This window comes from Gorilla gorilla, chromosome 10 (genome assembly GCF_029281585.2).
Source record: "Gorilla gorilla gorilla isolate KB3781 chromosome 10, NHGRI_mGorGor1-v2.1_pri, whole genome shotgun sequence".
Classification (NCBI taxonomy): Eukaryota; Metazoa; Chordata; class Mammalia; order Primates; family Hominidae; genus Gorilla; species Gorilla gorilla.
Window position 1 is genome coordinate 118,965,556 of NC_073234.2, and position 25,574 is coordinate 118,991,129.

Sequence of the window (25,574 nt, forward strand, 5' to 3'; positions counted from 1 at the left end):
ATATCTAAGAAAGGCAAGATAGATGGTGGGAGAAAATAAGGGGAAAAAACTATTTAAGAGGGAAAATATACAACTTAATAAAATGTGCAATAAAATATTCTTCCAAATTTGTAAACGTTAATAAGTCTATGGCAAAGACTAAAATGTAACAGAACAAATGCATTGATGGTTTAGGTGTTACCTTGCTCAGCAATAAAGAAATTGGCCCAATGATCCTCCACCAGTCCCTTAAATTGCCACTCAGGTAGCTCTGGATGATAATGTACCTATAGCACTCTCTTCTCTTTCCCAGATCAGTCCTGAACCACTTCTGCTGCATCATTCTATATTCCACATTCAGACCTCTCACAGTACCCACCTTGGACTGCTCACAACCTTGGAATTATTTCTTCTCTGTATGACTTGGCCTTGAATCTTAATCCCAAAGTTCAATTTAATGAACTTCACTATGGCTCAGACTCTCCATCTGGACAGAATGCTTCTAGTTTATGAATAGAGACAACTAATATTAGTTGAGCACTTTCTATATTTCAGATATTAAGTGGGTGGTTTTTGTGCATTATTTTGCCTTCATGATAACCCTGAGAGAAGTTTAAACACTGAGAGAAAGTATCCTAGGGAGATCTGATTAGTGAGGGAAGTCAGGGAAGTCGCCTTGAGGAGGTGGGGATGATGCCAAGCACTGAAGAATAGGTAGGAGTTAAACTGGTGACCACATAGCCAAGGAATTGAATCTCGGAAACTCAGCATGTAATGATTCAATACTAACTTCTTTAAGTGGCAGAGTAAATTATATAGATTTTTTGAAAATGAGGTTACAGATTTGTCCTTATGGAAAAACCAATATTGTCTCATTGAGCTCGAGTGTCTGGACAAATGGTCCTGTCAGTGTTCCCTCTGAAAGGATCCAGGGCACATCTTCCCTAAGGGGATGATAGGATCAATTCTGTTTTTTAATTATCACTCCTTTTGTGGTTGCTTTTATGTTGTGTGTAATTTGGTTGCTTAGATGACAGGTTGAGCAAAATAAACACTTAGCAGAAAGAATATTTCCTGGGAATCTTAAAAGACACAAGAAAATGGGGAAAAATAGAACTTCAGTCACCTGATGGTGAGAAGTTACAAAAAGGGTCAGGTGTTTTGATGGAAGTCATTGTAGAAAAATAATGAAAGACTTTGAAGCTTGAAGATACTAAAACTTACTACTTTATCATCTATATTTTCCAACTGAATGACAGGGGTTAGGACATGCTGTCCCAAAATATGGCACTTTGGCATATAAAATGTTTTAAGCTGAAGGAATTTGAGAAACAGCAGGTGAAGGAAAGATTTTCTGACCCTCCCCTAATGCAGGCTGTAAAACCCTCACATGAGAAGTACCCTCCTTATGCCCAGAGAAAAGGAACATCTTTGTCTCCAAAGACACAGGGACACGGAGATGATGAACAGGCCTTGCTAAGTTTCCTCCAGTCTATTACCCTTAGCTTGTACCTTTATCCAACCACATTCTTCCATGACTCTCCAGTCTTCATCAAACCTGGCATAAAAACACTCAGACTTAACCACTTCTTTGGGTCTTCATTTCCTTATGAAGGCTCCAGTGTCATATAAAACTTCCATTAAATAAATGTATGTATGCTTTTCTTTTGTTAATCTGTCTTTTGTTACAGGGTCCCCAGCCAAAAACTCAGTAGGGTCAAAGCAAACAATATGTTTCCTTCCCATGTCTAATGAGGTAGTCACTGGCTACATAATGGCTATTTACATTTAAACTAAATAAAGATTAAATTTCTCAGTCTCACTAGCCATATTTCAAGGGCTCCGCAGACATTTGTGGCTAGTAGCTAATGCATTGAACAGCTCAGATACAGAACATTTCCATGATTGTAGAAAGTTCTATTGGACCGAGCCGAGAGCTATAACTCAGAAAAGCCCTCAATAGTGTCCTACTATACCTATACAAATACAATCTTCAGTCAGGTCGTGATTGCCTAAATTTAAATGTCTTACATGGAAATTCCATCCAATTCAGTAAACATTTTATTAAACAACCTTCTGTGTGCCAGGCATTGAACCAACCACTGAGGGAATAGAAAAACAAATTAGACATGGTTACTGCCTTCAAGAAGTTTATAAGCTAGACAGGGGGAAAGATATGTGATCTGCTTCAGGGGCTGAAAGAACGCAGGAGGCTTTTCCTTAAGCACAAAGTTCTTCCAAGGCAGGAATTGTAAAAGGTACCACATTCCAAACTCTCCAATTTCAGTGTGGAACTGAAGGTTTCCAGAATTCTGGAGACAATGAAATAAGATTTGCACACTGTGACAACACAGGTCTCTAACAGAGAATCCAAGACTGGGATTTTTTTAAAGCTCTCTCCCCTTCCCCACCTTGAGTGTACAATGGAGAGTGCTAGTGTGGTGTCACGTGGTGCAACATGGCTCAGTGTTGTGTGAAACTAAGGTAATAGGCTTCTCGTGGCCTATTTCTTCATTTGTAAAATGAGCAAGTTAGACAGTAAGATAATCCACTGCATTGCAAGAAAATCTTGTTCAAACAGTTTATATGTATTTTTACTTGAAAATATGATGAAAAAAATAAGGTTTTACTAATCTGAATTGACACTGGGCTCTGGCCTGGGGCCTGCATCAGGGGTCTGTGGTCACACCAGGTAAGTGAGGAATCCTGAGTGAGGAGCAAGAGCTCCCCAACGTGGAGGTGCCGCAGCCCTTTGCTTAGATAGCCCTTTGCTACCTAATTAACATAAAAGTAATCAGTTCTTCCAAAATGGACAAGTGTTTAAAAAAGAATTCTGCCAAAGAAAATGCGGACTGAAGATAACGCAAATAAGGCAGCTACACGTTAAACTACATGAAACTGTCAATATTTGCTCAGTTTTTATATTTAAAAGATAGCAATTGAATATAATTCAAACTAATTATATTAAATGCCACTCCTCCAAGTACTAATCAGCCACGATTTAGATAAAAACAATGACCATCTAATGAAACTCGACATAAATAGAGCTCAAAAAGGTAAAATTATGAAAAGGCCATTTGAAATAAGGACATACATCCACTCTCTTTAATTATGAACTATGAACAGAATCAGTACATATTCTGCCTTAAGGTAGTAGCTATTGATAGAATGAAGACATCACATGTGAATTGCTTACTTCATCTTTGCATCAACTTTTAATATTTAGATTTGGGGCATATTTTATAATGAACATAACATATGAGCATAACAGTCGTGATTAACGTATACAATTAAAGATATGTGGAAATGACTCCATCTCCGGCCACACATCCTCGGTGTCATTTTGATGGGGATGGCTTATGTTCTACTGCCACCTCGTGGTGGGCATTCTGTGAACATGCATCTTGGAACAGTGGGGAGAACCAGTTTGGACTTCTGAGGATCCAAAAGCCCAAGAAAAAAATCTGAGTTCTCACGACAGAGTCACTTCCTGCCACAACACCTGGAAAATGTCATGACACGAGCTAGTCTCACTTCAGGTAACCTCACCTCTATGGACCTGTCAATTCATCCATAAACTTGATTTTCCAACTCTTGCTGAACTTCAAAAACACTTCCAATTCTAAAATATCTATGATACTAAGTGTCACTGTTCAGACTTTATGAGCTTCTAAACCCTTTATGTGTTTTCATTTTTTATTCTATGAAGATCCATAAGGTCTCACAGAGTTAGTCCTTCCTTCTCTATTTCTATCACATTGTGTGTACATCTTTTACAGTACTTATTAGGTTGGGTTGGTTTGGTTTGTTATTTTTTTCCTCAACTTTTTATTTTTAAACAACTGTAGATTCATTAGAAGTTTTATTTAAAAATGTGCAGGGAGGTCCCATGCGTGTCTCAGACTTCCGCAATGGTAGCATCTTACATCACTACAGTACGTGATCAAAACCAGGAAACTGACATGAATGCAACCCACAGAGTTTGTTCAGACTTCACCAGCTTTACATGCACTTGTTTGTGTGTGTGCAGATCGTTTTCATGTCTCTGTCATTCTAGAGTCCCTGGTTTCTAGTACGGTGCCTGGCAGATAGATGACTTTCTTTATATGTTGCTGAAGAAAGGCAGAGAGGAAGAAAGAAGAGAGGATAAAGGGAGGTAAGGGAAGAAGAAACTTGTCAGTTAAAACCTATCAAACAATTGATAAATTAAAAGTGGTGTTTTAAAAAGGTAGTGCTTAAGTGGATTTTCTGAACATTGGTAGATCAATGTTAAAACCCAGCTTTTCACTCACAATGGCGGTCATTTTTTTAAATTACTACCCAATAGATCACTTGATATACCAATCTTCCAGACATCTATACAAATGACATTCATACAAATTACAGACTCTTGGAGTTGTCAGCCGCTGTTCGTTCAGAAGGCTGATGAGGCCCTAACAAGCACTTTTGCCTGTTCCTTTCTTTGTTTTAAAGCTATTTCTCGTGTGCTGCTGACAGCCTGTTTTACTTTAGGCTGCAACCACACTCTTTGAGTCTCAGTTTTTCCATCTCAAAAATGGTAAAGTTCCCTGTCAGAAATTATATTCTAGTAACTCCATGGCTCTAAGATATTAGAGTTTTCTTTTTGAAACTACTCCTTTTATTATATATAAATATAATAAATATTTGCAAGTAACAAAGATAATGAAAAATATAAAAAAGAACTTTCAAATCACCTATAATTTCATCCATTAGTAATACAATATTAATATTTTAATGAATTTCCTTTTCTTTCAGTTGTGCCTACATCCATTCATCTACTTTTGTATAAACACATAAACACGCAAAAAGAATATATTCACTTAATTCAGAATAAAACTATACTCAAAGTCATGGGGTCCTAAGTTTTGAGTGGTAACTTTTCCTGTTAAAACTGTCTCAAAGCTCATGAAATACTCTTTCAATATTTGTAGAGTATTCCATCGTCCTAATATACTGTTTATATATTTCATCATTTCCATATTTTTAACATTTACTCTTCTCTTTTTTGCTATTAGGAATAAACTTGATATAAGCATCTTTGCATAATTAACAACTGGGTCAAATTTTCCATTTCATTGAGATTCTTGATACAAGCCTCTGCTGATGAATTGGATACCAAAAAGGTAGTTACAATTTACATGTATGCCAAGTGCAAGCACACACATTTATTACATCTTTGCTAAAATCATAATTATCTTTAAAACTTTGCCCAAAATTTTATAGTTGAAAAATTATCTTATTATTATTTCTATTTCTTTGATAGCTAAAAAAGTTAGCCTTTTGTACATTTTTCAGAAAACATCATATGTATCAAATAACATGGTATTATATTTGTAAATTATATGTATCTTGCCTCATATTTCTATTAGGATGTTGTTTCTTTCTTATTAATGTCTTATTAATTTACATATTATGGATATTAGCCATTGTTATATCTGTTGCAAGCAATGCTTTTTCAATTTTTGCCCTTAATTATATTTACAATGAGGATTATCTATAGTTTTCTTTCACTTTTTTTATTCTTAGAAATCCAATGTCTAGAATCAGTTACATATTTATGTACAATTTGTTCTATCACTTATAATGTTATTTTTATATTTAAAATAGAATACCTAAGAACTTATTTTTATTACAGTATGATGTTAGCTGTTATAGCTTCACTTTTTCCTGAATAACTTCTCTTCTAAGTATTTAGAAATCAATCCCTTGCTTGTTTCTCCACTTCTTTTTCTTTCTTGATCGTAAGTGAAGAATCTATTTCAGGAATTGTTGATTCTGATTTCAATACCATATATCTTAGTTGTCATGGCTCTATAATATATTTTATATCTAAGCAGGCAAGTGTCTATTACTCTTCAACATTTTCTATAGATATTTATAACTGTTTATTCTTTCAGACATAGTTAAAATAATAAGAATATGGTTGGGCATGGTGGTGCACATCTGTAATCTTAATGCTTTGGAAGGCTGAGACAGTAGAACTGCTTGAGGCTAGGAGTTCGAGGCTGCAGTGAGCCGTAATCATGCCACAGCACTCCAGACTGAGTGATAGAGCAAGACCCTGTCTCTCAAAAAATAATATTAAAGGCTGGGCTTGGTGACTCATGCCTGTAATCCCAACACTTTGGGAGGCCAAGGCAGATGGATCACTTGAGGTCAGGAGTTCAAGACCAGCCTGGTCAACATGGCAAAACCCCATATCTACTAAAAACACAAAAATTAGCTGGAGATGGTGATGTGCACCTGTAGTCCCAGCTACTCAGGAGGCTGAGACAGGAGAATCACTTCAACCCAGGAGGTGAAGGTTGCAGTGAGCCAAGATCTTGCTACTACACTCCAGCCTGGGTGACAGAGCAAGACTCTGTCTCAAACTAATAACAATAATAATAATAAAATAATAAGATGACAAGAAGAAGAAGAGAAAAAGAAAAGAAGTAGAAGGAGGAGGAGGAAGAGAATCACCTTAGTCTAGTTAGGGTGATGATTCCTTCAAGTGAGATTTATACAGACTTTTTTATCCAGTCATCATGAAATTGAGCCCTGGCTCATTTATTCGCAAGAAACACTTCTGTGATACGTTGACCTTTTTTTTAACTTAAACTGTTTATTGTGATCTCTTATGGAATGAACCTTGACTTTGAGGTTTGCTTGTTTGCATTTTCTTATGAGAAATTGCATTTACTCACTCCGTGTTTGTTATAAGAACTTATATTTGTTAGGTGACATGCTGTAGAAAATTAGGTTTGCTCATTTAAATTGTAGTGTGAACACTGGTGATATGAAGACTGACTCACTATCTGTAACCTCTCCAGCTTTGCTCTGTAACCTCACTTTGATATAAGTGGCTCTATTTCCCCTGTTAGTCAGAGAGCATTGAAACTCCTTGAGTTTTCCCTTTAAGCCTGTCTGAGAATAAACTTGGTGATGCTATCAAATCTATTTATTAAAAATAAAAAAACACAAAAGGAATTTTCATCAATACTGACTTTAGGAAGCCATAGTTGATAGGAACAAAAGACAAATAATTAATTCCTGTAAAATTTAATTGGTGTCACAAGAGAAGTGAGTACTTGCTACAAGGGAATAGTGAAAAGGAAATATCTCTATGGGGATCAAATGAAATTTGGGACATTTTCACCCTAGAGACAATGCTTGAGGTAGAAATACTGGGTATTTTGTACAAATACTGGGTCCATTTACACCCTCACAAATGTCACTGGTGAGCACATGGGTCTAATCCAGAGTTTCTCAACCTTGGCACTATTGATATTTGAGGCTGTTATTAGTCCATTTTCACACTGCTATAAAGACATACCCAAGACTGAGTAATTTATAAAGAAAAGAGGTTTCATTGACTCACAGTTCCACATGGCTGGGGAGGCCTCAGGAAACTTATACTCATGGTGGAAAGGGAAGAGGCATATCTTATGTGGCAATAGGCAAGAGAGAACAAGCAAGAGCAGGGAAAACTGCCTTATAAAACCATCAGATCTTATGAGAACTCACTCATTATCATGAGAACAGCATGGGGGAAACCAGTCCCATGTTCCAATCCCTTCCCAACAGGTCTCTCCCTTAACACCTGGGGATTACAATTCAAGATGAGATTTGGGTGGGGACACAAAGCCTGACCATATCAGGAGCTGAGTAATTCTTTGTTGCGGGGGCTGTCCTGTGCATTGCAGGGCATCGAGCAGCATTTGTAGCCTCCATCCACTAGATGCCGGTAGCATTCCTCCTCTCAGTTTGAAAACCAAAAGTCTCCAGACATTGCCAAATATCCCCTGGAGAGCAAAAACCACCCCTGGTTGAGAGCCACTGGACGAATCCTACCTTTTCTCTTTCTAGCAGCAAAAATGAAGGTTTGGAGAAGTACTAGTATAAGAAGGCATAGGACTCTCAGGCTCACTTAGTCATCCGTCCTCCCCTGGAGATGGTCCTAATAGTACTGCAGCCCTTAAAACAAGGAAACAGCTTCTCTGAGCAACACAGTCTACAAGGAAGCATTCCAACTTCCAGAAAAGATTTTTCCCATCCTCCTCCTGAAAGGTTCAAAGAGACCATCAAATCTCAACCTTCTTCACCAGCAACATTGTATATCCACAGGAAAAAAACAATTTCATTAGTGTTATTTATAAGACCATAGTATTTTAGCATCCAAAGTTCGTTAGAAATCGTTTGAGTCAGTTTCCTAAATTCCCCTGATGCTTGGCAAATGTGCAGCCTCCCAGTCCCCACCCCAGCCCCACCTGCTCACTGTGTTCAGAAGTAGAGCCTGGGAATCTGTTTTTAGTAAGTGCCCAGATGGTTCCTATGATCAGTGAAGTCTGGACAATGCTGATCTTCATTTTACCGGAGGAGACAGAGGAATTCTAGGGAAGTCACTTTCCCAAGATCCCCCGGCTGGAAAGGGACAGACCCAGGACTCAGTCCAGGTATCCCAACACCTTATCCACTGCTCTTTCCTTTGCACCAGTTTGAGGGAGGAGGGAACCAGCAAATCCCTCAGGAGGAAGTCTCAGAAACAGACTAGCCCAGGTGGGGTGGCAGGAGGGCTGAGAAGTGGGTTAAAGCAAGTCACCTATTTTTATATAGGTCATGGATCAGCAAACCTTCCTATAAAGAACCAGAGAGGAAAGTTTTGACTTTGCAGGCCATGTGATCTCTCTTAAAGACTCAGTTCTGTGGATAGAGCTCCAAAGCAGCTATAGACAATCCATAAGCAAATGGGCATGGTGGGTTCCAAAAAACTATGTTAACAAAATCAGGGCACTATGCTTTTCCTACCCCAGATATAAATGACATTTGGCCAATATAAATATAAGAGTAGCCTGGAAAGAAAAGGGGAAAAACTGAAAACCAGGTGGTGGGGAGAAAAGGGATGATGTCCGGCTTGTAGCCCAAGAGTTAAAAATAAAAGGTTTGTGCTAGTCAGCCAAAAGCATTTAAGCGAAGCTTAAACATGCTAAAGACCAATAATTATGCAAACTAATAAACTGCTCTCCCAGTTTGAGTTCTCCAGAAGCCAACCCTGAGACCAGGGTTTAAGGGCAAACAGTCCATTTGGGGCTGCATTACTTTGTTTTCACACTGCTATAAAGAACTATCTGAGACTGGGTAATTTATTTTAAAAAAAAAAAGAGGTTTAATCAGCTTATGGTTCTATGGGCTGTACAGGCTTCTGCTTCTGAAGAGGCCCCAGAAAACTTACAATTATGGCAAAAGGTGAAGGGGAAACAGGCACATTTTCAAATGTCCAGCAAGAAAGAGAGAGAGAAGGGGAAGGTGCTACACGCTTTCAAACAACCAGATCTCCTGAGAACTCTATCACAAGACAGCACTAGGGGGATGCTACTAAACTGTTAGAAACCATGCCAATGATCCAGTCACCTTCCAGCAGGCCCCATCTCCAACACTGGGAATTACAATTTGACATGAGATGTGGGTGGGGACACAGAGCCAAACCATATCAGGGAGGTAATGTGAAATATCATTAGGGGATCTGGGAAGTGAGCCTGGGAAAGGACGGTAGGCAAAACAGAGTGTTTTTCAAGCCCCCTGCCACGGTAGGCTTCACCCTGCAGGGAATCTCTGGAAAATAGTAGGGTAGAGCTTCTCAGATTTGCATGAGCATCAGAATCACCTGGGCAACTTGTTAAAGCACGGGTTCCAGGGTCCCACCCTCAGAGATTCTGATTCAGTAGGTGTATTAGTCCATTTCCATGTTGCTAATAAAGACATATCCAAGACTGGAGGAAAAAAGAGGTTTAATGGACTTACAGTTTCACATGGCTGGGGAGGCCTCACAATCATGGTGGAAGGCAAGAAGGAGCAAGTCACGTCTTACATGGATGGCAACAGGCAGAGAGGGAGCTTGTGCAGGGGAACTCCTCTTTATAAAACCATCAGATCTCATGAGACTTATTCACTATCACGAGAACAGCATGGGAAAGACCTGCCCTCACGATTCAATTACCTCCCACCGGGTCTCCTACAACATGTGGAAATTCAAGATGAGATTTGGGTGGGGACACAGCCAAACCATATCAGTAGGTCTATATTGAAGCCCAGGAATTGACATTTTCACCAAGCCCCCAGGGCCTGCCAATGCTGTTGATCCAAGGACCACACTCTGAGTAGCTCTGATACAAAGCAGACTAGCAGCACAGGCATCTCCTGAGATGTGGTTAGAAACATCAAAGCTCAGGTGCCACCCTAGACCTACCAAATCAGAATTTTGAACAAAACCCCAAGTGTTTGTATGCACATGGAGGCTTAAGAAGCCCTGATGTAGAACATGCATTTCAGAATTATACCTCCAGAGAGCAAAGGTGTTCATACGTCAACTCTCACCAGTCATTGGTTGAGAACTACTAGGAGGGTGTGGTTAATCCCCTCTCCTGCCCTCTACCTCACCCCCACCTGCCACCCCACCCCACTCCACTTCCACACTTCTCACCTGTCCTGTGTGCAGGAGAGCAGCCCTTATCAGCTTGGGAGAAAGCTACAGTGCAAAAAGACACAGATAGAGCAGTTGGAAGTCAGTCCCCTACGCTGATGTGGCAAGATCCAGGGATGTGGATGGAGTACCAGCAGGATCTGCTACCATCAATAAAAGACATACTCTGACAGAGTGTCCTGTATTGCCTTCAGATACAGCATGTAATAGTGGGAAGAACACAAGCTTTGGAGTCACCCACCCCTGGGTTCAAAGCCTGACTGTCACACATTAAAATTCCTACGTCAAAGTTACATGACCTCTCTGAGTTTTGCTCTTCATCTGAAAATGGAGATATTCATACCTTCCTTGATTTCTTATTGTCTGGACCAGTATAAGCACTCAAAGATGATACCTAATATTATTTTGTTATTTCTGCAAAGCCATGAACTTCTCATGGTACATCACTTGACACTGAAATATCATAGACTGAAAATCGTGGCTTAGTCATAAGGAATATCAAGGCAATAACTCAAGAAACCATGTCAGCAAAATAATTCTTCAGGAAGTTGGCTTTGAGTGTTACTTTTTCAGAGGCTGCTTCTTCTGTATGTAAAGTACCAACCTATTTTTTGGAGTAATCATTCTGAGGAAGGACAGAAAGGGTGCAATCTAGTAGAATTAACCTGGTTATGGAGAGATCATGCAAATCGGTCTTCAAAAATGTTCATTAGCTACATTTAGATGAGTACTCTTGTCAGAGGGTTCAAACTAACAATCTTCACAGGTTCTGTATGGGTTGAATGGCATCCCCCAAAAAGGCATGTCCCTGTTCTAATCCCCAGAGCCTGTGAATGTGACCTTATTTGGACAAAGCATCTTTGCAGTCGTAATTAAGTTAAAGATCTTAAGATGAGATCATCCTTGATTGACCAGATGGGTCCTCAGTCCAATGGTAAGTGTCCTTAGAAGAGACACACAGAGAAGAGACAGAGGGAGAAGAGGAGAAGGCCATCTAAAGATGGATGCAGAGATTGTAGTTATGCAGAAAAAAAAAAAAAGGCCTGGAAGAAGCAAGGAAGGATCCTCCCACAGAGCCTTTGGAGGGAGTGTGGCCCTGCCAACACCTTGACTTCTGAATAGCCTCCAGAACTGTGAAAGAATAAATTTGCTTTCCTTTAAGCCACTAGATTTGTGGTAATCTGTTCCAACAGTCCTAGGAAACTAGTACAGTGTCCAAGAGGAAATGAAACAATCTTCAATTCCAAGAAACTATTTGAATTCATCCAGAACCATGCAAGGAGAAAAATAAAATAACAGGAAGATAGTTTGAGCTCATTAGAGGACACAAGGTTTAGAAACCACAGAAAATACGTCCAAAAGCTTTCATAACTCAAAAAAGCTCAGAAATTAATTTATGAGTGTTCACATGTGCAATTATCTAATCCTTTGAGAGAAAGCCACGGTACATTCTGTTTACAGAGCATTTCATTAACTGCTGATGTTATTTCCTCTGCATAGCAGATATTGTTGTCCAGGCCACACCATACGGGACTTACCACTCCCAGTTGCTAACATCTGCACGTATTTGCCTGGAGGTCTCCTCTGGTCACCAGAGCCTACTCTGCCTGGGCCACATGACAAGGTGATGTGCTAAGGAACAAAAGTCCCCAGGAGTATCCCTCAAGCAGTGTTGGACTGGAGTTGAGGTATATATGCCCTAGCCCCCCAACCCTGGGCTGAGATTCCCAAACAACTGGATTCCCTGGCAGGACCCAGCCCAGATACCCAAAACACTAAACTGCTTAATGATGGACACTTCCCATCCTGTCTCCCCTTCCCCATTTCCCTACCCGTGTTTCCTGGGACCACCTCCAAAACTAAGAATTTCCCCAAGCTGCTCCTTGAAGAACCCAAACTAAGATTGCTAAAGCACTAAGCTGGAAGTGACTCAAAACCAAAAAGCCTAACAGAAGCTTTTGTCTTCTTTAAGAATTCATTCTGAACTGTCTGCCAATTTCATTTTAACATTAGAAAATGATCGAAAATGTTAAATTGGCCTTGCTTGACTTCAACATCTGACACATTTACTCCAAGGATACATACATTGCGCTATAGAATTCCTCTATTTTTTTGCTATCCCTCCATCAAGTGGTGAGTTCTGACTCCAAAATATGTTTTAGATCAGTCCTCTACTCTCCATTTCCACTGCCAGCCCCCTAGTCCATCCCATGCCATCTCTTGCTAGACTGGTCATCACTTGCTAGACTGTCACCAAATCCTCTTGACTGGCCCATCCCGGATTCTACTCTTGACCCTTCCAATCTATTATTTCATAGCAACTAAGAAAAATGTTTATAAATATAAATCAATTGACATCACTTCCTTCATTAAAACCTAGCTTCCCATTGCACATAGAATGAAATCCCAAGTCCTTCTTGTGAACTAAAAGACTTCTTCCACTTCTGTTTTAACTCACTGTCCCCTTCACTCACGGTACTCCAGGAACCTTAATGTCCTCTCTGTTCCCAGAATGGATCCAGCCTGTCCAGGCCTTTGTGCTTGCTCTTCCCTCTTCCTGAATATTCTGACCTGGCTCTGTGTGTGTCTACTTCCTCCTCATCTCTCAGATCTCCTTTGCAAAAGGGCTTCCCCAATGATTTAATTTAATATCATCTTTTCATGTACCCCAAATGTCATTCTCTAGCACTGTATTCTGTTTATTTCCTTCATAGAATCTACAGTAAATTCTAATCGTTTCAGGTTTTTGTTTATTTACTCATTAAAAAACACATAGACTGAGTCCCTATTATCCCTACGGTGGGCCAGGCCTAGACCCTTGACAGGTGCGGGAGGTACACAGTGATCAAAAACAGACCGTACCTACATTAGGGAGAGAATTTAGTGAGAGAGACTGATGTTAAACAAATAATAACACATGCAGTTTTAAAGCTGACACTGTAAGAAGTGTTATATACAGAGCCCTATGAGAAGTCAAATTAGAAAATTTTGGCCTACTTAGGGACGGCATCCCCAAGGAACTAAACAATGAGCTGGGGCCTGTGTAGGCAAAGGTTAACTCAGCAAACCTGGGTTGTTCAAACCCTGCACATTTTCAGGAAAAGCCTGTCTTCAGGAATGACCCTGGGAGAAGAGTTCTGAGGCTTTGGAATGCCCTGCCTGATAAGAGTGTGTCTTTATGCCCAAAGCCTTGGGCAACACGGTACCAGTTTGATCACATAGTTTATGTTAACAGTGTGATTTATGGTGAATGCCTGCTCTTGCTCTAGGAGGTTGAAGTCTGAGTAGCCAACATCAATCCTGCAGGTACTACATGCCTATGCAACTGGCCCCCAATTAAAAATTCTGGACGCTCACTCAGGGGAGATTCCTAGTTGGTAGCACTTTACTTAGGCAGTCACACACTATTGCTGGAAGAATGAAGTGTGCCCATGTGACGCCACTGGAGGAGGACACCTGGAAACTTGGGCCTGTTTTTTCCTGGACTTTGCCCCAAGTGCTTTTTCCCCTTTCTGGTTTGAATCTGTATCCTTTCACTGTAAGAAATTTCCACCTTGAGCATGACAGCTTTTCTGAGTCCTGTGAGTTCTAGCAAATCATTAAGCCTAAGGATGGTCTCAGGGACCCTGACACAGCACCAAAGAGAGTGTTTAAGGCAGAGAAAACAGCAGACTCAAAAGCCCTGTGACATCCCTGAGCATCTCGACATGAGAAGTGTAACAAAAGCTGGTTAGGTGGGAATGGAAGAGTAAGCAGGCGTGGGACACTAGGTGTCCACATTCTCTCTTCACTGGTGAATGGACACCTGTGATTGTTGTTCACTGTTGGCATCCCACCACATACCATTATGCTTGGCATGTCATTGATGCCCAAGAGTATCCATTAAATAAATGAATTATAAATAAGCAAATGAGTGGATGGAATGAATGATCCTCAGCTTTATGTTACATCTTACAGCAAGTGTAATTGTTATTGATTATTATTCCCATGATCATCTCTCTGAATGCTTCAAAGTTGTTTAATTACTTGTATGATACCACTGCCTCAAGACAGTTAAAGCACTAGGGGGAAAAATGCCTCAAAACATTTCAAATCAATTGAAGTTTTTAGATAATTTCCTGAACATATTGCAGTAATTTATAGAAAATGTAGACTTTATCTGCAGGCTAGACTGTAAATTTATGTAAATAATAAAAGCCCTTTATAATTTCTCAAACTCTATGAGTTAAATATACTGGTCATTAATGTCCCCATTTTATAGATGGGAAACTACAAGGTTGACTGCTTTGTCCAAAGTCACAAACAAATTAGTGGCAGAGCAAAGATTACAATTCTGGCTTTCTAAATGCTTGTGGAACAGAACCTATTACCTTCAGGGAAAAGAAACTTGGAAGAAAGGAAGGGAAATAAGGCTTGAAGCCAGAGACAGTGGGTGCAAGATCAGGCTCTGATGCTTACTAGCCAAGTGGGGCACACATGGGGCAAGAGACAGTGGATGCAAGATCAGCTTGCTAGCCAAGTGGGGCACACATGGGCCACATCCGTTGACCTTGGCAAGACTCAGTGTCTTCATCTATTAAATAAGGATAATAAAACTTATCCAAAAGTACTAGTTCTTAATCTGGGGATAATGTAAGGATCCCTGGATTCACTTCAGAACTCCTTGAAACCATAAGCAAAATTCATGTATAAGTTTCTGTGTACATTTTACTGGTACAAGGATACATAGCTTTCATTAAATTCTCAAAGTGGCCTACTGAGCCCAAAGCAGTGAAGAAACAGCTACTATCTGTTTCAGTGGTCTGTCACCAACAGGACAAGCAATGGTTGAATACAGGCCCTGGAGTGTGACTCCCCATGTTGGAATCTGGCTCAGCTATTTGCTAGTCATACACAAAGTCCATGACTCATCTTTATGGGGGTGAAAGAGTGCATACCTCTTAGTCACTTTGAGGATTCAACAAGATCATGCCTGCAAAGTACACAGTATATGGTGCCATCTCAATAAATATTAGCTGCTGTCATTGTTCTCACATATTTCATCCACAATAGCATATCTAGGGGTCACTGGGAGTCATCCTTCTCCCTCACCCACATCATTCAATCCACATCAAATCTGGCTGACTTGCTACCTGAAATACTTCTTGATTTATTCACCTCATTTTCATTGAGACTTTTACCTCATGGGATCAGGCCCTATCCCAGCATATCTCCCTGCTTGATCACTCTGGAATCCTCTCTCCCCCAGGGTGAATTATTAGGCACTACAATGCTAATGTGACTTCAGACCCCAAGGCAGGGGTCTTCACACTGTGCTCCAAGGAGCCTCTTCAGTGGCTGTGGCGAGGGGGCAGGAGCTCCTGACATTCTCACACGAACCAGAGCAAGCCCCAGCTTTGTGGATTTTGTACATTAGGCTTCCTTCCAGTTTGAAGAAAGGGTTTGCCTTAGTTAGTTTGGGTTGCCATAGCAAATTACCACCAACTGGGTAGCTTAAATAACAAACATTCCTTTCTCACGGTTCTAGAGGCTGCAAGTCCAAGATCAGGGTGCCAGCATGACCAGGTTCTGGTAAGGGCAGTCTTTCGGTTGCAGACATCCAACTTATCATTGTAAACTCACACAGCAGAAGGACAGCAGGCTGACTCACTGAGGCCTTTTCTTATAAGGGTGCAATCTCATTAATAAGGACTTCGCCCTCATGACCTAATCACCTCCCAAAGACCCCACCTCCTAATACCATCCCATCAAGGGTTAGGATTTCAACGTATGAATTTGGGGAGGACAGAAACATTCAGTCCATTCCAGGGCTGCACTGCTTAAAGCAAACAACAAACAAAAAGACAAAGAACTACACCCTTACCCTTTACAAAAATGGAAGATGAGGTCCAAGGCACCATTGCCACCTGGCTCCTGGTGTGTCTTTTTTTGTCTCACTATCCTGTTTCCCTCCTCTCTGCCGATATTACTACACTAGATGATCTGGGACTTTTCAAATGTTTTGATCTCAAGACCCCTTTCCCTTTTAAAAAAGTATTATGCCTCCTCTTGTTTTGGTTTCCTGTTACTGCTGAAACAAATGACCACAAATCTGTGCCTTACACAAATTTATTACCTTACAGTGTGGTGGTCAGAAGTCCAAGGCAGGTCAGTACAGCTGCATTCCTTCTGTAGGCTTGAAAGCAAGTAATGATTGTATGTTCTGCTGCAGGAGGATTTCTGAGTCAGGGCTGGGAAAATCAATTTATTATTCTAACAGTTCCTTTCTGTAAAGCTATAAATGCATCACTATATTTTCCACCTTTTTACAGTTTCCAGGGGTCTCACACCTTTCAAACTCAATTACTGATGCTGGAGTGTCTGTTCCATGTTGGGGCTGCTGTATTTTCTTCCCTTTCTCATTCTAGTGGTTGGAATAACCAAAATCTTACACCTCAGAACTTCTGCTAAAGTTGTTTGAGTCTCTGGCCATTGGAATCTGGGAATAACTCTGATCAATTGATCATTTCCTGTATGCCTGCCATTGTGTTAGCACATCCCCTGCTCTCTTTCCTTCAGTCTTCACAGCAACACTTTGCCAAATTAATTATCATTATCCTCATTCTACCAGTGAAAGGGGGCCATGCAGAGAAGTCATGCAACTTCCCAGTCCACACAGGAAGAACATAGGTTTCGCTGACTCTAGAGAACAGAAATCCTTACCTCAGCATGGCTTACTGCCTCCAGTGACATGACCCTACTGTCCCACACTCAGCACCAACATAATTTTACCATTTCAGAAATTTCTTGACAAGAAGATGAAAATCCAAATACTGCATTGTTTGTTTCAGGAACTTTCTGAAAATCCATTTATCCAAACAACAGATGACTCAGCAAGCCCACATCAGGGGGATAGGCCCTTCCTCAGAATTCTCAGTGGGGCTCATGAAATAACTGCTTACTTTTCAGACTCCCTTCCACACCTCACCTCTCTATGGACATCATCAGTCCCACACCATTATGTATCAGAGTGTGTCTGTATCATGTTGGTCCCTACATAGAAAGACTCACATTAACTGGACCCCTAAAACATTTTAACCATTGCCTCTGACATAACACCTTCCCTTCTGTGAAGCTACTTAAAATATGTCAATGCAGTGAGATCCCTTACTTCAATGAACAAATACTTTGGATTCGCTTGATGAATAAGCTACCTGGAGGGTTTCTTTTAAGAGTCAGCAGTCAATCCCTGGCTTCTAGTGTACCAAGTTTGTGCTACTGATGGGTATCCCTATGCTCTTCAGGTTCCTTGAACAAGTAAGTCTTCATGGGTACTTCTGTCCAGCAAAGCAGTGAATCATCTCTAAGTGCATCTCCAGGACTCCTGCCTCAAGGTCAATCTGGTTCTGGTCTAGCCCAGGAATGTGTATCCTGGACTAATCCCAGATGTCCTCTGATCCCCTTGTCAATTACCATGATATGCTACAGCCAATTGATCATTTGTCTACCCTAAACAAGATCTAGAATTGTTTTGGCGGTCCCAGTTGCACAATAAACAAGCCTAGCATTTAAGGGGTAGAGCAGAAATGAAATTCCCTGATTTTATGTATCAGTAAGTTTTCACTGCATAACAAATATATCTCCAAATCTCTTTATGATACAAAAATAGGCATTTCTTGCTCAGACATTTGAGTTCAGCTACAGTTTGGCCTAGGCATTCTGCTATCTCATCTTAGCTCACTCATGCAGCTGGGAGTCCACTGACTGTTAGGTAATCTAGACTAGCTTCAGCTGAGACTATTGGGGTGACTCACCTCTGCTCCACAAGGCTATCATCTTCCAGCAGGTCATGATCCACATGAAAAACTGAGGGAAGACATCCAGGACCTGTTGGAGAGCACATGCAAAGAAGTTGGGGCACAGAAAAGGAAAGCAGCAAGAGTCGGGCAGAGATTGATCCCCAAGGAACTTGGAATACCATGGGAAAGGTAGGTAGGGGTGTTTCTCCACTCCCCTCACCTCTGTGATAAGCTGCTGACAGCCAAAATGTCAGGGAGCCTCTTTGCCCTTGCAGGCCTAGGCAATGCTGTCAGTGGCAATTTTCGATCTTCCTGGGGATAGAGCACCAAGTGACCACCTTGGGCAGGTGTGCTCACATTCCCCTCAGACTCACACTGAGACAGCAGATGCCATACTGATTATGCATCCATGGTGGACCACTGCCCTCCTCAAGGAACCTCAGCCCTTGTGTCACCACATCACCACAACCCCCACAAATATACCGCAGAATATACTCTGACTTTGGCAACCACAGAGGACCAGCAGGTTCATAAGGAGCTGTGGGATCCCTGGAGATCAAGCCATTGGCACAAGTCACCCCAGGGGAGGGGGCAACACAACCTGCCAAAATGCCCCTTGGAACAAAAGAAACACAGGTGCAGTGCTCATCTCTGAAGGGGATGACACCAGTGTCTGGGAATGGAAATGGAGAAGAGGTTATCTCCTGCTCCCCCCAGTCACTGTTGGGAACACAGCAGAGTCTTTCCCCACTGGGGGCTGGTGCTAAACCACACTTGGAGACAGCCTGCTTAATGTTTTCTCATGGTGACTGCACCCCCACTGAAAGTGAGCTCATTGCTGCTCAGACTTGCACGAAGAAAGAGGCTCATCTCCCACTCCCTACACAGAGCAGCATACCAGCAACAGAGGGCAGACAAGCCACAGAGTTGTCTTGCTCTGGATTAGAAAAAGAGGCTCTGCCTTGAGGCTATTTCAATGGTAGCTGCCAGAAGGGCATTTTGCAGACCTCTGTTGCACAGCATTCAGGAGCCAAAGGACATGGATATAGTTTGTGTATTAGTCCCAACTCAAATCTCATGTTGAATTGTAATCCCCAGTATTGGAGATGGAACCTGGTGGGAGGTGACTGGATCAAAGGGGTGGACTTCTCATGAATGGTTTAGCACCATCTGCTTGGTCCTGTCCTCATGATAGTGAGTGAGTTCTTGTGAGATCTGACTGTTTGTAGGTGTGTGGCACCTCCCTCTCTCACACTCTTGCTCCTATTCTGGCCATGTGACGTGCATCTTCCCTTTTTGCCTTCTACCATGAGTGGAAGCTTTCTGAGGCCTCTCCAGAAGCAGATGCCTCTATGCTTCCTGTACAGCCTGTAGAACTGTGAATGAATTAAACCTCAGTTCTTATAAATTACCCAGTCTCAGATATTTCTTTATAGCAGTGCAAGAACAGACTAACACAAAATGTCTATGTATACTAAAGGTCACAAGCCCTGCAACAAGGGCATGATAGGAAAATGGATCACATTCCTGCCTAACCAGGATGAGGAGCCAGTACACCCTTGAGACCTCAGTGCATCTCAACAGGAACTCCCCCGACCAGCCCCCAGGGTGGGTGCCTCCACTCATCCTTGGGCTACCCAAGGGCAAGGAAGCTCTTACTCTTAAGCACCACCTACTGAACTGGAGATTGAACCTCACCACCAAATTATAAACCTGCTGTCCAAAGGACATAATGCTAGTGCATAAGATAAGCTTCCTTAGACACTCCCAGTCCCACAATAGATAGTGTGTTGCTCATTTGTCCAGTGCATTCCTATAACAAGCAGCACTTGAGAAAGCCACTGCCCTAAAGCTATCCATAACCAAGGAACATACACAGAGTGTTGGGTCCCCAAAACACCCAGAAATAAATCCAAATGATCATACACAACATACACCACAGTTATACCCTCAAGGGAAAAAAGAATTAAAAATTTAAAAGTCCCATCTAAATGACAGCAAACTCAAAAATAAGAAGTGACAGCCCATTCAGATGAGAAAGAATCAGCATAAAAACTCTAGCATTACCAAAAAAAAGTGTTTTCACACCTCCAAAGGATCACACTAACTCTTTAGCAATGGACCCTAACTGAAATGACAATTCTCAAATGATAAAGAATTTGAAATATGGATAGTAAGGAGCTCAATGAGATCCAAGACAAAGTTGAAAACGAAAACCAATAAACCAGGTAAACAATTCAGGATATGAAAAACAAGATAGATAGATAGATAGATAGATAGATAGATAGATAGATAGATAGATAGATAGATTTTAAACTCACACAGAGCTTCTGGAAAAGAAAAACTCACTAATGGAATTTCAAAATACAGTTGAAAACTTTAACAATAGACTAGACCAAGAAGAAGAAAGAATTTCAGAGCTTGAAGAATGGTCCTTCAAATTAACCCAGTCAGACAAAAATAAAGATAAAAGAATTTTTTAAAATGAACAAAGTCTTTGAGATATTTAGGATTACTTAAAGCAACCAAATCTACTACATATAGGCATTACTGAGACAGAAGAAGAAAAAGTAAGCAATTTGGAAAACACATTTGAGGGAATAATTTAGGAAAATTTTATTGATCTTGCTAGAAATGTAGACATCCAGATACAAGGAATACAGAGAACACCTGGAAGATACTACACACACAAGAAAAAAAATCATCAAGGTGTATAGTTGTCAGACTATCCAAGGTCAGTGCTAAAGAAAATATCTTAAAGGCAGCTAGAAAGAAGTGTCAAATCACCTATAAAGGACATCCTATCACACTAACAGCAGACATCTCAGCAGAAGCTTTACAAGCAAGAAGAGATTATTTTTAGCCTTTTAAAGAAGGAAACAAAAAATGCCAGCCAAGAATTTTATATCCTGCCAAACTTAGCTTCATGAATGAAGGACAAATAAAGTCTTTCCCAGACAAGCAAACACTAAAGGAATTCATCACCACTAGACCAACTACAAGAAATGCTCAAAGGAGGTCTAAACATGAAAACAAAAGGAAAATACTCATAAAAGCACACATAGGTACAACGTTCATAGATCTTATGAAGCAATTACAAAACTGAGACTACAAAGCAACTAGTTAATAACATTATGAGAGGAAAAAAAACTCACATATCAATATTAACCTCAAATATAAATGGCCTAAATGCTCTACTTAAAATATATAGATTGGTAAATTTGTTTTTAAAAATGAGCACTCACCTTCTGTCTACAAGAGACCCACTTATCAGGTAAAGACAACCACAGGCTCAAAGTAAAGGGATAGAAAAAGTTGTATCACACAAATGAAAAACAAAAAAGAGAAGGAGTTGATATTCTTACATCAGATAAAACAGATACCAACCAACAACAAAAAACAAAGAAGGACATTATATAATAATAAGGGACTCAATTCAACAAGATTTAACTATCCTAAATATATACACACCCAACACCGGAGCACCCAAATTTATAAAACAAATACTACTAGACCTAGGAAAAAGGGATAAATAGCCACACAATAATAGTGGGAGACTTCAGCACCCCACTGAGAGCACCAAACAGATCATCAATACAGAAAATCAGCAAACTCTGGACTTAAACTACACTCTTGACCAAATGACCTAATACAAATATCTATAAAACATTCCACTGAATGACTGCAGGATATATATTTTTCTCACCTTTGCATGGAACACTCTCTACTATTGACCATATGCTTGACCATAAAGCAAGTCTCAATACATTCAAAAAATTCAAAATTATATCAAATATCATCTCAAACCACAGTGAAATAAAATTAGAAATTGATACCAACAGAAAATCTCCAAACCACACAAGTACATGGAAACTAAATAATTTGTTCCTGAATGACTTCTGGGTAAACAATAATATAAAGGCAGAATTCTAAAAATTTTTTTGAAATAAATGAAAACAGTCACAACATACAAAAACCTCTGGGATAGAGGAAAAGCAGTATTAAGGGGAAAGTTGATAGCATTAAATGCCTACATCAAAAAGATAGAAAGACCTCAAATTAAGAACCTAACATTTCATCTAAAGGAACTAGAGAAACAAGAACAAACCAAACCCAAAGTTAGCAGAAGAAAAGAAACGAACAAACGCCAAAGCAGAACTAAATAAAATTAAGATGAAAAAAATCATACAAAGGATCAACAAAATGAAAAGTTGGTTCTTTGAAAGGATTATCAAAGTTGATAGAACACCGGCTAGATTAACCAAAAAAAGAGAGAGAGAGAGAGGATTAAAAAAAATCATAAATGATAAAGGTGACATTACAACTGATACCACAGAAATGCAAAATATCATTAGAGACTACTATGAACATCTCTATGCACACAAAGTAGAGAAACTAGATAATTTCTGGAAACATACAACCTCCCAAGATTGAACCAGGAAAAGTGGAAATCCTGAACAGACCAATAATGAGTAATGAAATTGGATCAGTAATTTAAAAATCTACCAATAAAAAAAATGAGGACCAGACAAATTCACAACTGAATTTTATCAGACATACTAAGGACTGGTACCAATCTTACTGAAACTATTCCAAAAAATCAAGGAAGAATTCCTCCCAAACTCATTCTATGAAATCCATATTATCCTGATACCAAAATCTGGCAAGGACACAACTAAAAAAGAAAACTACAGGCAAATATCCCTGATAAACATAGATCCAAAGATCCTTAACAAAATACTAGCAAACTGAATCCAATAGCACATCAAAAAGATAATCTATTACAATCAAATAGATTTTATTTCAGGAATGTAAGGATGATTCAACATATACAAATCAATAAATATGACTTACCACATAAACAGAATTTAGAACAAAAACCATATGATTATCTTAATAAATGGAGAAAAAAGCATTTGATAAAATTCAACATCCACTCATGATGAAAACCCTAAAAAAACTAGGCATTGAAGGGATATACCTCAAAATAATAAGAGCCATATATGACAAACCCACAGCAAACATCATACTGAATGGGTAAAAGCTGGAAGCATTCCCTCTAAGAACTGGAACAAGACAAGGATGTCCACTCTCACCACTCCTCTTCAACACACTACTGGAAGTCTCAGCCAGAACAATCAGGCAAGAGAAAGAAATAAAATGCATCCAGTTGGAAAAAAGGAAGTAAAATTATCTATGTTCACTGATGACATGATCTTATACCTAGAAAAGCCACAAGTGTCCTCCAAAATACTCCTAGACTTGATAAACAAGTTCAGTAAAGTTTCAGTATATAAAATGAACATACAAAAATCAGTTGCATTTCTATATATCAGCAACATTCAGGAAGAGAACCAAAGCAAGAACCCAATCCCATTTATAATAGCCACATACAAAAAATACCTAGGAATATATTTAAACAAAGAAGTAAAAGACTTCTACAAGGAGAATGACAAAACACTGATGAAAGAAATTGTAGATGACACAAACAAATGAAAAAGCATCCCATGCTCTTGTATTGGAAGTCAATATCACTTAAAAATAACCATCCTGCCTAAAGCAATATACCAAATCAATGCAATTCCTATCAAATTACCAACATTATTTTTCACAAAATTAGAAAAAACAGTTCTATGACTCATATGAACCAAAAAACAGCCCAAATAGCCAATGCAATCCTAAGCAAAAGAACAAAGCTAGCATCATATTACCTGTCTTCAAACTATACTACAAGGCTATAGTAACCAAAACAGCATGGTACTGAAGCAAAAATAGACCAATGGAACAGAATAGAGAACCTAGAAATAAAACCACATACCTACAGCCAACTAATTTTCAACAAAGTCAGCAAAAATAAACAATGTGGAAAGGACACTGCCCTATTCAATAAACAATGCTGGGAAAACTGGCTAGCTATTTGCAAAAGAGTGAAACTAGATTCCTATCTCTCACCACATACAAAAATTAACTCAAGATAGATTAAAGAATTAATATAATATCTGAAACTATAAAAACCCTAGAAGAAAACCTAGGAAAAACTCTTCTGGACGTTGGTCAGCATTTAAAACATAAGTGCAGCTGCTTTACAGAGGAATGCTGCCTCTAGGATGCAGAGCCTGCCCTTTATCAGGCTGAGCTGGGGTGGCTCTGGGCAGAGGGCACAAGCTACTGCTCCACCCCTGAATGCAGCCCTCTCGCCAAATAATTTATTATTAAGACCTCAAAAGCAAATGCAACAGAACAAAAATAGATGAATGGGACCTAAACGAGCTTCACCACAGCTGAAGAAACAATCAATAGAGTAAACAGACAATGTACAGAATGGGAGACAATATTTGCAAACTATATATGCAGCAAAGGACTAATATTCTGAATCTATAAGGAACTCAAATCAACAAGAAAAAAAACCTCATTAAACAGTAGGCAAAGGACATGAACAGACACTTCTCTAAAAAAGACATGCAAGAGGCCTTGTTGGCATGAAAAAATGTTCAACATCACTAATCATAAGAAATGCTAATTAAAACCACAATGAGATACCATCTCACACCAATCAGAATGACTATTAATAAAAGTCAAAAAATAACAGATGTTAGAATGCAGAGAAAAGGGAATGCTTATACACTATTGGTGAGAATGTAAATTAGTACAACCCCTGTGGAAAACAGTATAGAGATTTCTCAAAGAACTAAAACTAAAACTACGATTTGACCAAGCGATCCCACTACTGGGTATCCACCGAAAGGAAAAGAAATTGTTATATCAAAAAGGTATCTGTACTTCCATGTGTATCATAATAGTATTCATAATAGCAGTCATGGAATCAATCTAAGTGTCCATCAACAGATAAAGAAAATGTGGTGTGTATACTAGAATACTATGCAACCATGAAAAAGAATGAAATCATGTCCTTTGCAGCAACATAGATAGATCTGGAGGCTATTATCCTAAGTGAAATAACTAAGAAACAGAAAACCAAATACCACAAGTTCTCACTTATAAGTGGAAGTTAAACACTGGGTATACATAAACATAAAGATGAAAATAATAGAAACTGGGGACCCCAAAAGGGTGGAGGGAGGAAGGAAGAGAAGGACTGAAAAATTACCTTTTGGGTAGAATGTTGACTGGGTGATGGATTCACCAGAAGCTCAAATTTCACCATTACACAATATATCCATGTAACAACCCTGCACATGTACCCCTTGAATCTAAAACAAAATAGTTTTTTAAAAGCAGCTTAAGCATAAAATTTAGAACCAGGAGGAAAATTTAAGTCATCTCTATCAGCCTCATTATTTAACAGATAAAGGAGCTGGAACTCAAGTAACTGAAAA

The 25,574-nt window shown here is 39.7% G+C and overlaps 1 long non-coding RNA gene across 2 annotated transcripts in view; it reads left to right on the forward strand.

Annotated features, from left to right (window-relative positions):
* The first annotated feature begins 2,331 nt into the window (after positions 1-2,331).
* The window catches only part of LOC109029108 (uncharacterized), a 30,829-nt gene continuing 7,586 nt past the window's right edge, over positions 2,332-25,574 (forward strand). Inside the window, exons 1-6 of one of the 2 annotated variants that reach the window (XR_010129404.1) lie at positions 2,332-2,463; positions 3,206-3,518; positions 4,037-4,135; positions 5,016-5,123; positions 11,963-12,147; positions 18,282-18,426. This is a non-coding gene — a long non-coding RNA (uncharacterized lncRNA). Of the gene's footprint in view, positions 2,464-3,059; positions 3,519-4,036; positions 4,136-5,015; positions 5,124-11,962; positions 12,148-18,281; positions 18,427-25,574 lie in introns of those variants that run through there. The other variant, XR_008670317.2, reaches the window with a different exon arrangement.